The sequence below is a fragment of the Nyctibius grandis genome, chromosome 2, assembly GCF_013368605.1.
Source record: "Nyctibius grandis isolate bNycGra1 chromosome 2, bNycGra1.pri, whole genome shotgun sequence".
NCBI lineage: Eukaryota > Metazoa > Chordata > Aves > Nyctibiiformes > Nyctibiidae > Nyctibius > Nyctibius grandis.
The window spans coordinates 44,029,187-44,044,106 of NC_090659.1; the positions used below are offsets into that span (position 1 = coordinate 44,029,187).

Here is a 14,920-nt window from a genome sequence, read left to right on the forward strand (position 1 = left end):
ATTGTACCAGATAAAATTGAGAAAAGGCTGCATTCAGCCAATATTAATTTTACCCATGTAGAAGTTAAATGCCTAGATGGCCCATATCAACTAGGCACTCATGGTGCAAACCAATCCACCTGAATTTATTCATCTTGAAGTTATGCATTCAGTCTTAGCTAATTATCTAAGCTTCCTCTCTAATTAATAGGAAGAGACAGGAACCTTAAGAGGATGATTCATCTCCTCTTAAGATTGGTCTAATGAAATGTTGGAAGTGATGCCCATGATCTGTTTCCACAGACTAGAAAGAGAGCCTAAACATCTAGTTGAGACTAGATGTATATAAAAGGAATAAAGTTACATGAAATAAATCCCACCTTGATGGTGGGTTGCCTATGTGCGCTCAGCATAAAATATGAAAAAACAACTTTGTGTAATAAACAACCACATCTTTCAATTAGTATAACGTGCTCTATCAACCTTACTGCTGTAACAGTTTCTTACTCTGTGAGTAATTCCACTGAAATCTGCAAACTAAAGACAACTCTTCATGAGTTTTAGTTGCAAAATTTTGTTCCAAGGGATGAATACAAGTATTTTCCCCTTCTAGATTGTACAGTAATCTTATTAATATTCCATCTTAAAGATTTTACTCTTTCATTACTCTCAAACAAAATATATTTGATATAAGAGTGATTACATCCAACAGCTAGGATTATTTTATAGGAATATTGCTGATTCTCTGATTGAAGTCAGCTGTAGGCAACCCTGTATTCAGGTTACAATCACAAGTCTGACTAGACAAATAAACTTTATCTCTGACAGAGTTGTGACCAAATAGAAATTACATTCCCCACTGTTACTCAAGCTAGATGATATTTCAAGGAAGCTGTTGTCAGAGGTGACCAACGAACAGACTCCAAGCTCAGCCTGACTGTGATTCACAGCCTACTCCCTGCTGCCCTCTTGCCTAAGGGCTACGGGCTACACACACACAAGGCAACCAAAACAGCCTATGGCTGGCCAGTCATTACTAGATCCTTTTACCTTCTTTCATGAGGTCCTTGTCACGGAAGAAAAAACACTTTAGCTCCTGAAATAATACAAGAACAAGTCTGTTAATGTGCATGGGCACTGTCCAGCGATTCACATGGATAGTGTACATTTTGATCATGTCACTGGAATGCACCTACTCACATGCTCAAGTATCACACATGTTCCCCTGACCCCCATCACACCATGGGGATGCATTCATACTCATCACGGGACAGTGACACACATGCTTGTCCTGTCACATAAGGAGTAGGAGAAGAGACAGTAACAGTGTACTTATCATATGATATAGATATACTCAGATCATTTGATGGAGAAAGGGGTACTGTAAACAGCCCTCTCATTTGTCCACAAGGAGATGTTCAATCTGTCCCATCGCAGACACTGACAATGGCTGTATTAGAAGGTACGTAAACTAAACGAGAGGAAATGGTTGTGTCTGGACTATTTCTTATGTCCAACCTTTGCATTCTTTCCCAGAAACACTATTAGAAAGAACACGTATTAGAAAAAGCAATGGAGTATAAGAAAAAAACACCACCCCCATGTTTATCAAAACAAAATATCACTTGTATCTGTATTTGGATTACCTTAGTTTATCAAGCTACTGAAAACAACACCACTGTTTCATGGTAATGTATTGGATGCAGGTGTCAATGTGTAGGCAGCAGGGGGCTGCAGGGGGGGCCTCTGTGAGAAGAGACCATGGCATGCCCTGTGTAAAACACAGTCAGTTCCTGCCAGCTCTGCAATGGACCCACTGGAGGACACAGCTAAGCCCAAGAGCCAAGCTGGTGGCACCTTGGGGAAACTTATTTAAGAAAGGGCAAAAAAAACTGGGGGGGAAGGAACAGGGGGGAGGGGGGGGGGGGGGCAAGGAGAGAGGAGGAGGAGGGAACAACAAAGCCAGAGTAGTAGGAGGTGCTGCACACTGAAGCAGGTACTTGCCCAAAGGGACTGTGGCCTGTGGAGGACCCACACCAGAGGATAGGAAAGAAGTGAGCAACAAGGAGTGGCAGAGGGAAATGGCTAAGCACTGACTTTGTCCTCCTGTGTCACCCACTGCCTCACTGAAGGGACCGAGTGTAACCTGCAGCAGTAACATGGCAGGAGGAGATGTCTGTAGTGAAGGTGTGAAGTGGAGACTAGGAAGGTGGAGGAGCGGAATCTGAAGTTGAGCCAGGGAAAGTGGGAGGAAAGGTGTTTTTCCTGCATGTTTAAATGTTTGTCTTTTTTTGTTGTTTCCTAATACCCCAATCAGTAATTAAATATTTATGCTACCTGGCAATAAATTAAGTTAAATTCACCAAGTCGTTTTGCCCATGATGATACTTGGTAAGTGATTTCCCTGTTTTTATTTCAGTCCATGAGTCTTCTCGCTCCTGTTCCTCCTATTTTCTCCCCATCTCACTGGGGAGGGGAGGGAAAGAAGTGAGAGAGTGGCTATGTGGGCGCATGTCTGTTAGCCAGGGCCAACCCACCACGCTTAAAATGAAAAGGGATGAATGGATCCAACGGCAAATTACTTTCATTGATTACCATTAGGCCAAAAGTTTCTTTGCTGTGATCCAATCCATCTGGATTCTAAATGTGAGCCTTCTACCAGGGATAGAAATGAAAAAGCTTTTTAAGTAAAAAATAATTCAATTTGAGATCAGCTGACTTGTGATGTTGCTGGTGTAAGCAGGAGGCTCACAAGACATAAAAGAATAGCTTCTTCCTCTTCACTTGCACAAGTAAGAGACATTTAAAATAAATAAGTGTAGCTGCTTATCGAAGACCAAATTCCTTCTCTACAGTTTCTAAAACAGGGGAAAATGCTTCTTGTTACTTATGTTATACAAATAATATTCAGGGAATGATAAGTCCTCACTCTGCAAATAGTCATGAACATCTCTCATGAAAAATTGTTTGGAATTTTTTTGACAAAATTATTTCTCGTGGAAAAAAAGAAGACATTTAAAAGCAAAAAAAAGTTTTTAGTTTTTTAGAACGTCTCAATTTAGAAATGAAATTGTTCTCCTTTATTTTTACAACTAGAAAAACAGCCTGTTTAGCATTTACAAGGTGAAACGAAACCACTTTTGTTGTTCTTTTGGGCAGGGAGATATTTTTACTATGTTATTTTGAAGAGGGCTAAAAGATTACCCCCCCCCCAAATCCCCCATTTTTTAAAGACCTAATGCAAAATTAGAACAAAGAGAATAGAATTATCCATTAATAATTTTTATTTTGCCCCAATTAACATGGTGAAAACAAAGCTTCAGAAATATATATGTATATATGAAAAATAGTAAGATGGTAAGCTTTTTTCTAACCAGCTCTAATGCAGACATACTCCGCTAGCATTATTCGCTGTAAACACTAAAAGTACAAAATAGCTTTAAAATCAAATACGATTCTTGGAAAACAGATTTGGAAACAAAAGGCATGGATTGTGAAATTAGGAGGTCTTACAAACCAGGAAAATATTTATCTTGGAAAGAATAATTGTACAATTAGTAAAAGAAGGATTTTGAGCTGCATAGTGGTTACATAGCTGCCTGACTGCAAACTACATAGATCAGAATCTGCTAAAAAACGTGCAAGCCAAAGGGCAAAGACATTTACAAAATAAGGTATATACATTAGTCAACTTTTTACCCCAATTCCAAAGATTTAATAATCTAGTAATTTCAGTAAGTATACAAAGGAATAGCTGACTTACTGCCCCATCAAGAAAAAATTGTGAATATACTTAGCTTGGTGAAATATTTGAGGGACAGAATTTAAACATCATAGGATTAGATAACAATTAGAACGAAAGTCTTGAAGTGAAAGATATCTGAAACAGTAAATAATTCTAAGACTAAAAATATCTGCCTACAACATAAGAAGAGGCTAAGTGGGTCCTTAGAGTCTGACAGAAAAAGAAGTATCTCAAACAAACAGGTACAAATGCATATGTTGTATTACAGCACTACAGGAAAAAAAGCAATTTAAGCCACAAGGTATCTAGGTTCCTTCTGCCCTGTGCCAACAGAAAACTTGCTCCTTCCCTCCCCTCCACCTTCCCTCTCCCTCCCCTTCCCTTTCTTTTCTCTCGTTCTTTCTTTCTCTCTTTCATAGGGACCCTAGGAAACTTTTAAATTCTTGTTGTTAAACCAGAACACCATCCCTTCGCACACAGGAGCTAAGAGGTAAAATCCCAACACAACAAAATGAATGAAAATTATCATTAGCTCAAAACTATAGTAATTCACTTCATTTTCACCTTATTTTGCAAGACATTTCAAGAGCATAAATAAATACAAAAAGTATTCCAAAAAGGCATTTTTTCCATTTTCTTGAGGTACACATTTTCTTGTGGTACACCAGTATTAACTTCCTTTTAGCATTTGAACAGTTTCTTAATAATAGCTCCAGGTGTCTCATTATCTTTTGGCCTGGACTGGAGCATGCTGCAAGTATGTTTGAAATGAATAACATGCTTTTTCAATCATATCAGAATGTCTTTAAATAAAGTTTTTAAGAAAGGACATTTTCCTTCACTCTGTGCCTTTAGGTATGACAAAAACTTATGCTTTTAAAGGATGGATTCTGTTCATCAGTGAAAAAGAACATATCACTCCCTCTGTCCAACTGCAATGCTTTACTGCTGTTATTAGACAACTGCTACAACAGACAGCATATCCAGTTGTCTATTATCATAGAATCATAGAATCATGAACTGGAGACATGACACTTCTTACGTAGCTAAGAGTAACTTTTGTAAATGACTAATCCATGTTAACAGCTTCTAATTTTCTTCATCATAGTTGCCAGTTCTGTCAGTAGCGCAGAATATAAACATTACCAAAAAAAAAAAAAAAAAAAAAAAGAAGAGGATAAAGTAGCCTTCTAGTTTACTGACTTTGACTTCTATTTAAATAAATTTTGCAACACTAGGGATTCCTGCAGAAAGTATGTTCACATACAACACCACACAACCACCAATCTGGTTAGTTAAAGACAATGTCAGAGGAAAACAGGTCTGTCTGAACTCTGTGCCCTAAGATTTCCTTATAAGTATGGCTGATCTACAGTTTCTTTAGCATGGTAGAAAAAAAATAAGGCCATTTTTACACCATTACCTTTAATTTAAAACTTTTGTCCAGGATGTAAAAAATCCAAGATCACTATCACTGAGAACCTGAAGCAGTTCAAAGTTTTATGTTCACAGCCCTGTGTGCCATAGCCACAATTCTTGTTAAGCACTGAACAATCCATCTCAAATGTCTTGTCTTCCTCCTATCCCTCTTCTCACCATAAACTAATTTTATTTCACTCCTCCTCATCCCCAAACTTCCTCTCATACAATCAAGAAGCCACTCCACAAATTTCTGCAATTCTAATCTTTCTAAACCATGCCTTACCCTATTCCGAATCCCTTCTTGCTCAAGAATCCCGTATTAACATACCATCAATTTAAACTCTTGGATGCAGCTCCTGACGCTTCCAATTCTGCTTGCCCAGCTACTGCTATTATCACTACCACTCCATTACTTCTCTTGATTCTGTGTCGTCTCTCTGCTCGCCTTCTCCGTGACTCCTCTCTCCACAACATAGGCTCTTCCACCAGCAAGCAGTATACAGTGCTCCCTGTTGACGACTGTGGCTCTCCTGGTATTAAAACAGCCTCAAGCTGCTGGTCTGACAGGAATTTAACACCTAGATACAGGTCTGCACTTAGTAAAATCCACCAAGAGAGAACCCGAAGGGCAGAAGCAAAAAATACGTTTGTGAGAAAACAGGATGTATGGAATCCATATCATTAACAAGTCATTACAAAACTGCACAGCGAGCAATACGTGTGGTCAGATTCTGTTTGACACTTGTTTTGGTTAAATAGGCTTCTCCTCTTTCATCTTCCTCCTCCTTCTCTCAGCCTGGTTGCACAAATGTAGTCTTTCTGTATAAGCCTGGCAGATACAGCCTATTCAGAAGTGATGACTTTTTCCTTACCTTTTCTCTTTCTCTATTATTCCTTGACATCATATCTCAGTGATTCCTCTTATAGATACTGTCCCCTCAAAGCTGTGTTTACGCCCGTTAGTAGGTTGTATGTGTATGAGATTACAAAGGAAGATATTAGATCTTTTTAATACCACTTTAAAAGTTACAGTTAGGTCTTGCAGGCCTCCACCTTTCAATCAAACACATTTTGTCAGATTACATACACTGCACACAAACCTGAGTCACTTCAAAACCACAGGGTTATTTCAGAACCTAATCCCCTCCAAAACTATTTAACAATTCATTTCCATTTGATTCTTGAAACAGAGTCCGTAACCAAAATTACTACACTTTTAACATTACTTTTTAAACAACCAGAGCCTAAGTGGTAAGAGAAAAACCACGGATGCACAGCTGGAAAATGTTCTAGTTCACAAACACCCTGCTCGCTTTTTTGGTCAAAATGCTTCCACAATTCATATAAAGCTTATACGCTTTTTAACCTGTTGCAGGCAGGGAATGTTCTACTCCGTTGCAATACTAATAATGAAGTGCATTTTGTAACAAAATAATTTGCCACTACAGCTGATAGCATCTTACAGACAAGAGCAGACAGTATTAAAATCCTTTTTTTTTCGTTCTTACGTAAAACACATTGTATTAAGTTAATGAGGAAAAGACAATACTGCATATGTTATTACTTCTCATAATTGCTAATTTCCTGTCCAGAAGAATTTGCTTTGAGCTGTGAAAGAATATGAACTCCAACTATATATGGCGTCAATGTTTACAATGAAACTATATATAAATTACAGACTTGGGGGAAAGAGGGGCTTTTTACCTTGCAGCACGGAATTGTTTCAGTTTCTGCCTCTAGTTTTCAGACAAGACAGCTGCGCACTTTGGGTAAATGGGTACAAAGTCCAGTCAGGTGAGCTGAAACAGAAAGGTGGAGGGGAGGAAAGAAGGACAACACTGAAAAAGACAACTCCTTGTTATACGACACCGACAATACTTACTGATAAGACACTACTTCACTAATAGGAAACAATCTCAACATGTTTTCATAATGCGTATATACACATGCCTAACCAAGCCACTTGTTTTAATTTGTTGCTGAAGATCTCCTGTTAGGCATTTCAAATGCTAGTGACTTTGCATCATATTTTTGGAAAACAAGGGTAGTGCCAGAATCTCGGGTACGTTTCTGCCTTCTGTACACATGGTAAGGGTTCCTGCAGAGTATCTACACAGCAACTTCTGAGAAACTGCATTAAAACACCTTTTTAAGCATAGTTTCAGATCAATGTTTTTCAAACTCTTCCAATGGATGCACAGAACTATTTAGAGATCCTGTCTGTATAACTACTGTACACCGTAGCCCATCCTGGTTTGCTCACTACGCATTCTCTTAGAAACTGTATGTGCTCCCAGCAAATGACTGCTCCCAGGAAGTCCAAGGACCCTAATACAAAAAATCATTCATTAAACTTTGAAAAGTGCTAGCTAGTTTATGTATTGTCCTCCTCCCTCCATCTCAGTTTATGTATTTTTCATAAGGAAAATTGATCAGGAAGAGACAGATGCATGTCCAACGATGTGTGACAATCGATGCCAATGAAACTTAACAGAATCCAAGCCTTACGTTCTAAATATAAAATTTTACTTTTCTTCCAGGCAAAATATTGAAGCTAACAATGTCTGAGAGAAATCAAACAGAAACAATGTTTTTGAACAGCTGTCTAAATGCAAAGTTTAAATTACATTTTTCTGTGGTTTAAGAAATCAGTACAAATTTTTCAGAGCTTTTCTCCTGGGTTTTCCTTCCCTCTACTTTAAAATAACATTGTACTGTAACAACTTTGAAACAATTTTAAATTGCCAACCTTTTCTCTGTCTCAAATACAAACAGGAAATGCTAGCTCTACCTTAAACCTTTGAAAAACTCTCCACCTATTGTCTTGCAGTTGTTGAAAGCATTAACAAGTAAAAATAAAGACACTTTTAAAAAACCTTGTCAACCTCCCTAAAATAACCAGCTAGTTTTTAATATCTTTGATTAATCATATTTTTAGATAAATCATATTTTAGAAGGTACTGAGGAAGAAATCCTTCCTACAGACATAAGCAGCAGTAGGAGAGATACAACAGCTGAGATGCAACATCCATTGGCAAAACACAAAAATATTTGTACTTCACCAAGTTTCTTATGTACATACACTGCAACTCTTCAGAGATGTATTATAATAACTATTTACTTAAGATAAATTTTATTAAAACAGATCATTGTTAAGCAACATTCATTCAAAAACTTGCAATCATGTAAATTAGAAGAAAGTAGTGATAAAAGAAAAATATAGATGGATTGAATGAAAAGACTTGTGTGTGCTAATTAACATCACAATTCAAGGCATTTCATATGGAAAATCAAAGCACGGTGTAAAAAGATCCATTCATTCTAACTAAAACAGTATGCAAAAAATTACAATGAGTTCATGAGTGAAAAAACAAACATTCTCCCCCTCTCCTATCCAAATCTGAGCACTGAATGAACACTGAACTGAGGGGTTTTCTTTCTTTGTGTTTCTGTTTGATTAGAAATTACTAAAGGGTGCTAAAATGACGATTACTCAGTAACTTCAAAGCGTAAGTAGGACAGAAAACTGAAATGCTAACAGGGAGGCTGCATTTAGGCTATGGTAAATAGGGTGCTACGTTACCCAGTAACGTATTCTCCAATGATATGGAACAGATCTATGTCTGCTTTGACCAACAGGTGTTTTTGTGGTTTTTTTTTCTTTCCTTCCACACGGATATGAACACAGAGTCCAACTTTGTTTTTTCTTTCATAATTTGTTAGAAACATTATTTTTTAAGATGCTTTGGTCTTCTGGTCACCAAGTAGGAGTTGTGGATGCCCCCTCCTTGGAAGTGTTCAAGGCCAGGTTGGATGGGGCCTTGAGCAACCTGGTCCTCCATGGCAGGGGTGGCTGGACTAGATGATCTTTAAGGTCACTTCCAAACCAAACCATTCTATGATTCTATGATTCTATATGATTTATATATGAACATTCATATATATAACAGTTCATCTCATCGAGTTGGTAAAGGAAATTATTTTTAAATAGTTTTTGGGAAGAAAAGGAAATACAAGGATGCACAATTGGATTTATCGGAATCTACTGGAAGGGCAGAGCTGCAGTGAGGCAGACCTTTTCTCTCTGTTCATCAAAACATTTCTGCCAAAGCTTTAAAAGTTTAGGATCAAACTTAATCACATCACCAATGGTTCATCTATTAGGTACAGTACATACATCTTTGTAAAAACCAAACATGATACACCAATAACAGAGCTAAAAATGGAATAAATGATATTTGTTGACTTCTCTTATCATAGTAAAACCCAAGGAACATATCTAATTTCAGAAGATATTTTTGAAAGTCACACATACCCAGAATTAAAAGATATAGCCTTGCTCTTCCTAGGGACTTTGTACAAATCAGATTATTGAATGTTAGAGGATATTTATTCTGCAACAAATCTTCAGTGAAAAAAGATGTTTAAACTTCATTCATTCTTCAGCTTAGTCCAAAGACACCAGTGACAAGTTTCACTCTAAAAATTTTGTAGCCATCTTATCCTGAAGGTTGTAGGAGAATCATTATGTGAACCTGTGAAATCTGTGGATTGCAGAGGACTTCTTGCAGTTCTGAGGAAGTCACAATGGCTTGTATGTATGGAACTCAGTGACATGGTCTAATGATTTTGTTTGTTTTTTTTTTTAATGGTTGTGCTTAACTTTAGTCTTGTCTAAGCTACCTCAAATCACAAACAGAACAGGATCTTTAAAGAAACATGGGCTTGAAGAGATAGGAAAAATATATTTAATTGGATCTACTCGACAATGTATTTTACCATATTTCCTGGATGCAATGAAGTCAGAAAAAGCAGATGCACGTGCAGGTCCCCACCCTTTGTCAGGCCCTTCAAAAAGCAAAAATCATCCAGATAAATATACTAAAAAATTGCAAGTGAGCAAGGGTTTACTATACTTCCACCAACTTTAAAAAGCTTTAGTGCAGACACCACCCCAGAAGATGCTGGTAGAGATTCCATGACAAGAGTGCCACCTGCTGAGGGAAGGTCTGTGCTTCTTCCTGAGGCACTTGGGCTTTCCTCTGAGCTCTGCAACCCACGAATACAGCCCAACCATACCTCATTTCATGACCACAATACAAGCTGACTAGTCTCTGGATGGCACATGCTACTTAATTAGGATATACAGCCATCTTAATATTAGAAGTCTTGTTAATAGCTTTTGGGAAATTGCATTAGACTAATTTTTCCAGATGACAGCATAATTGTTGGCCTAAAAAGGAAAAGTCAGTGAAAAACAGATAATGGAGCCAGGCTGTCAAACGTGGTCATTAATATAATACCCCTTCCCTATTGCTTGTAGCAGCCACTGGTCTAAATGACACATGCAACATTTTTGAAACAGTGATATAACAATTCATCCTGCAACACAGTTTCTTGCAGACAGCTGCCTCATCAGGCTTCCAAGACAATTTTTCATACTTAAAAATGCAGAAAAATCTTTCAAACTGTGAAGAGGCAGTAAGCTCTTCATGGGCTAGATATGTTGCCGCTGATCTCTGTCAGTGAAGTGTAATACTGACTATTCTTAATTAATGATGGTACAGCTAGAGGTGATCCAGAAAGAAAATTTTAAATTGGACAAGTGACAACAAAAGTTTTCAGCTTTTGGTTTGGTACAAAATGGGGAACAACCTGACTAAGCAGCAGTAGTAAAAAATATTGGTAAGAATTATAAATCATTTATTAGTGAACAAAATAAAACTATGGCAAAAATGGTAATGCAGTTCTTATGTTAATTCAAAAGCATGCTGTATCTGGGACTAAGCAGGCAGTCTATTAATAAAAAATGGGCTTTTGATTTGTCACTTATAAAAGCCACAGATACAAAAATGCATCTGAGTGCTGGACTTCTCTACGGATATAGAAAAACTAGAATCCTGAAAAGCAACCAAAACGCTAAAAGTTTCAGAAAGCTTAACTTGTGAGGAAAGGTTAAAGGAACAAAATTTGTGTAAATCCAAAAAAAAAAGAAAAAAGGAGCAGAGGAAGAACACGGGATATCCTTGTAGAGCAAAAGATTCACTGAAAGATTTAGAAAATTTTAGGCATAATGTCTGGACAGCCATTTTAAGCATATGCAATTGTGTCTCAAAGAATTCATCTAGATCTTTAATGTCTCTTGTGGTCTTACCTATATATAAACACTTGAAATAGAAATCTAGGAATCTTTCAATCCTGCAGTGTCACTGTGAGCAATCATTCACCTTACAAAACCCAAGGTGAAATGTTTGAGCTGCACTTAGTAGGTGAAGCTAACTGGCTTAGGAAAATAAAAAATAAAAAAAATCAGGGTCTCACTGGCTTGACAGCACTGGGACTACAATGCTTCCTTCTGGTTATCCCTAATATCTAACTGTATCCGTATTCAGAAGTGGAGTTTCCTGTTTTACAAATGTTTTATGAAAAGAAGTATGTTACTGATGTTCTGCTAAGAAAATTTTAGTTCAAAACATAAGAAATAATGCTACATCATTTTCTCATATATTTAGTTACAACACAGTGAACCTAATTCCTCAAGGTATGTAAACATATCCTTAACTTAAAGTAGGTGGACAACTTACTGAAGGGACTATTTCCTCACCACAAAATGGTCAGTGCCCTACATGCTAGCGCTCACAGAGCACATTTGACATTGGGTGTCCACAACAGCATGTCCTGGAGTATACCACCAGTGCACGTTTGCATGTCTGCACATGTAGGGAGAGAGACAGGGCAGTAGCTTCATGTGAGAAGAAAGGAATTCCAAAAATGGAATTATGACTTGGTTGGGAGGTACACTAACTCCTGCAGCCAAGGAAAAGTCCCAACTCTCCTAGTCAAGAAGAGCCTATGTATCTAATACAATTCAGCTGCAACAGGGACTCAAGAAGCAGCTGGCTAACTCTACTTGGCACTGCTGACTACTCTCCTCTCCCTTCCTACTATTTCTGCTTCCTGATCAGAGCTGCTACTTCATATGTTCCAGCACTGTGTTGCTGCTTCTCTGACTAATTAGACCTAGACACTCAGACTGCTATAATCACTGAAAAAACAGGAAGCCTGTGGTACTATACAATCGTTGGCCTCCAACACACTCCCTGCACTACCTAGGCTGAGAGCTTGCTTACCCTGATCATGTAGACATTCTAGGCTGAGTGTCATTTATCTCTGCCCGACTCTCCTTGGTAGATACAAAATTGTAAGGGTACACACCCACAAAGTAGGCAGAATGAGCTCTGGAGATTCAACTCTCCAGCTTGTTGCATGCTCAATGGGGCATATGCGTATAAAACCTGAATCTGGAGCATTACAGATCAGTGTCTTGGAGACCTTGTGACCCAGAGAATCACAATCCCTTCTGTCTCTTTTCCATCTGAAGATGTAATCACTGCAGCCTTTGAAGAGGTTGAGCCTAGGAACACAAGACTGAAAAGGACCACTGGAAGGGTGACTGCATTCAGTTTCACCCTTATTGCCGGCAACCAAGTGATAGATGTCTTCCTCAGGAAGGTTGACAGAACACGTATGCCACATGGCACTACAAATACAAAACTTTTCCTATAGTCTGTAACAATCAAACTGTAGTAAAATGAAAAAAAATATATCCGTAAAATTCACATGCAGACAAGAAAAAATACCAAGAGCACAACTAATATTTTAGGCTCCTGCAACAATGGAAAGTTAAATAAATGGAAATTGAAAATGATCCTATAGAGGAAGCCCATATCACACAGGAAAAGCAAAACAAGATACAACACTTCAGATCCTATCTCGGGATGCATGCCCTTCTGCCCTAATCTTTCTGATAGTTTAAGGCTAAGTGGGACCCACCCATTAAGCACTTCAGGATTTCAATTACAATGACACTGCTAATCACCTGAACACTTTGCCTGTGTGCAGCCAATATTTTACTGGAAGATCAAAAATGATGTCAAAAAGCTAATTCACAAGCCATAGAGGAGAGAAAATGATTCTCACTGACTTTAGTGGAAACAAGAAAGGCCCTGAAGCATGGCATTAAGGCTTCATTTCCCAGCTTCAGAAACTGTTCGTTCTGTTGTACAATCCCATCAATAAATACAGCAACTGACATCTAAAAATATCTTAGATCCCTTGTTCCCTCTTGTGTGCTTCATTGGCTTTTCTAGAATTTCACCCCTCATTGCTGCTTAAGAACCTTTTTATAGTGCCTCATCTAAATTTATAGATGACCAATGTATATCTTCTTCGCTTCATTCTCCTGAAGCGTAACACATCATCTTTCTTGCCTTTCTAACAAACCCACTTGTAATTGGTGGCAAATATCAAAATCAGAAAATGGATGGCTCTCCTCCCCCTACTTGCTTGGCTGTAAGAAGATCCATATGATTGATTAAAGATGACATACTCCCTTTTGACTTATGTAATCAATAAAACATGACTTAGACAGCAGGTGTATGGTATTATTTAATTGCCGTAAGACACATGCTCATTTTCCTCTTTGCAACCATAAAAACATGAACTGAAACAATAAAATTCACTTATTTCATATTCTTAGGGTGAAAATCTCTTGTTTGGTGACATCAAGCACTGGAAGGGGTTTCATTTTCTGACAGGTTACAGGCTCAACTATAGCAACTGTTGTGCATCTCAGCTGATACCTGAATTAAATTACATTTAACTCTAAGTAATTCCAAGTAATTTGTTACTAATAGTGGGTTTAACAGCTGTTCATGTGAATCATTGTGAAAGCTTTTAAATTACTAGATTTATTCAAGTCTTTAGATTCTTTTTTAATATTCAAACCAAAATGGATTATAATCTGTTTATCCTCTTTGCCAAGGCACCTGGAGAACAAGAAAAACAGTCAGTCATTCTGTGTGAAACACATAGTACATGATGCTCCTATTAATGGTATAAAAATATGTAAGTGAATCCATGTTTTGAGCACAATACGAAGAAGCGAAATAGGAAACTGCAATTTTTGAGTCAAGTGTATTATCTAAGAAAACATTTAAGCATATTCTGAAGCTTTTACTCTCCAGGCAAAGAACTTAGCCATGTAAGTTTCAGTGATGTGGAAAACTTCTTAGCTTCAAGGTAAAGAAAATCCAAACAAACATACAAAGGTTAAAAAAAAGGTTATGAGAAGACTATGTACATAAAACATTGTGTTGCATACTTAATAACCCCATGGATACGCACCTGAGCATTTTCACCTTATCTCACATGCAAGAAGAGTAACAGCAAAGTGATTTTAGTATTATATTATTAACATATTATTACAAAGCCAGAGAAAATAGACTCGTTTGGGGTAAGAAGGGCTACCTATAGGCAGCTAATTTACAGTCGTTCAAAAACCTGGACATCCAACATGTATATGTACCACGTAACACCACAAAACTTAAAACTTCACAAAGATTTATTAATCTGCTTTGGTATACGTCAAAATAGCAAGTTAAATTCATTAAAAAATGTACATGAAGTTAACTGTATTCTTCAGACTTTGCACGATTCAAGTCTACCTGCATCACTACATCTCAGTAACCCATGTTCACCCTTCTCAAAAAGCATACATCAGGTTCGTAGGTATATAATTAACTACCAGTTTTCATGGTTATTGTACCCCCATCACAGTATACTTCCCACACCTCAAAAGTTATTAAAGTCCTCACTGCTTGAAACAGGCTTAAAATAAATAAATAAATAAAGTAGCAAACAAATCAACTGAAAAATTCTCAATCTCAACTTCTTTTCACTCCTCCTTAAAAAAAACACCAAATACTACTGCTG

General features: G+C 37.5%; 1 protein-coding gene across 4 annotated transcripts in view; it reads right to left on the reverse strand.

The window, feature by feature from the left end:
* STS (steroid sulfatase) overlaps positions 1 to 14,920 on the reverse strand; it is a 121,420-nt gene that overhangs the window by 103,604 nt on the left and 2,896 nt on the right. For 3 of the 4 annotated variants that reach the window (XM_068419627.1, XM_068419636.1, XM_068419609.1), the window contains exon 3: positions 6,851 to 6,945. The gene's annotated coding sequence lies outside the window, so the exon portion shown is untranslated. Of the gene's footprint in view, positions 1 to 1,029; positions 1,076 to 6,850; positions 6,946 to 14,920 lie in introns of all 4 variants that reach the window. The other variant, XM_068419619.1, reaches the window with a different exon arrangement.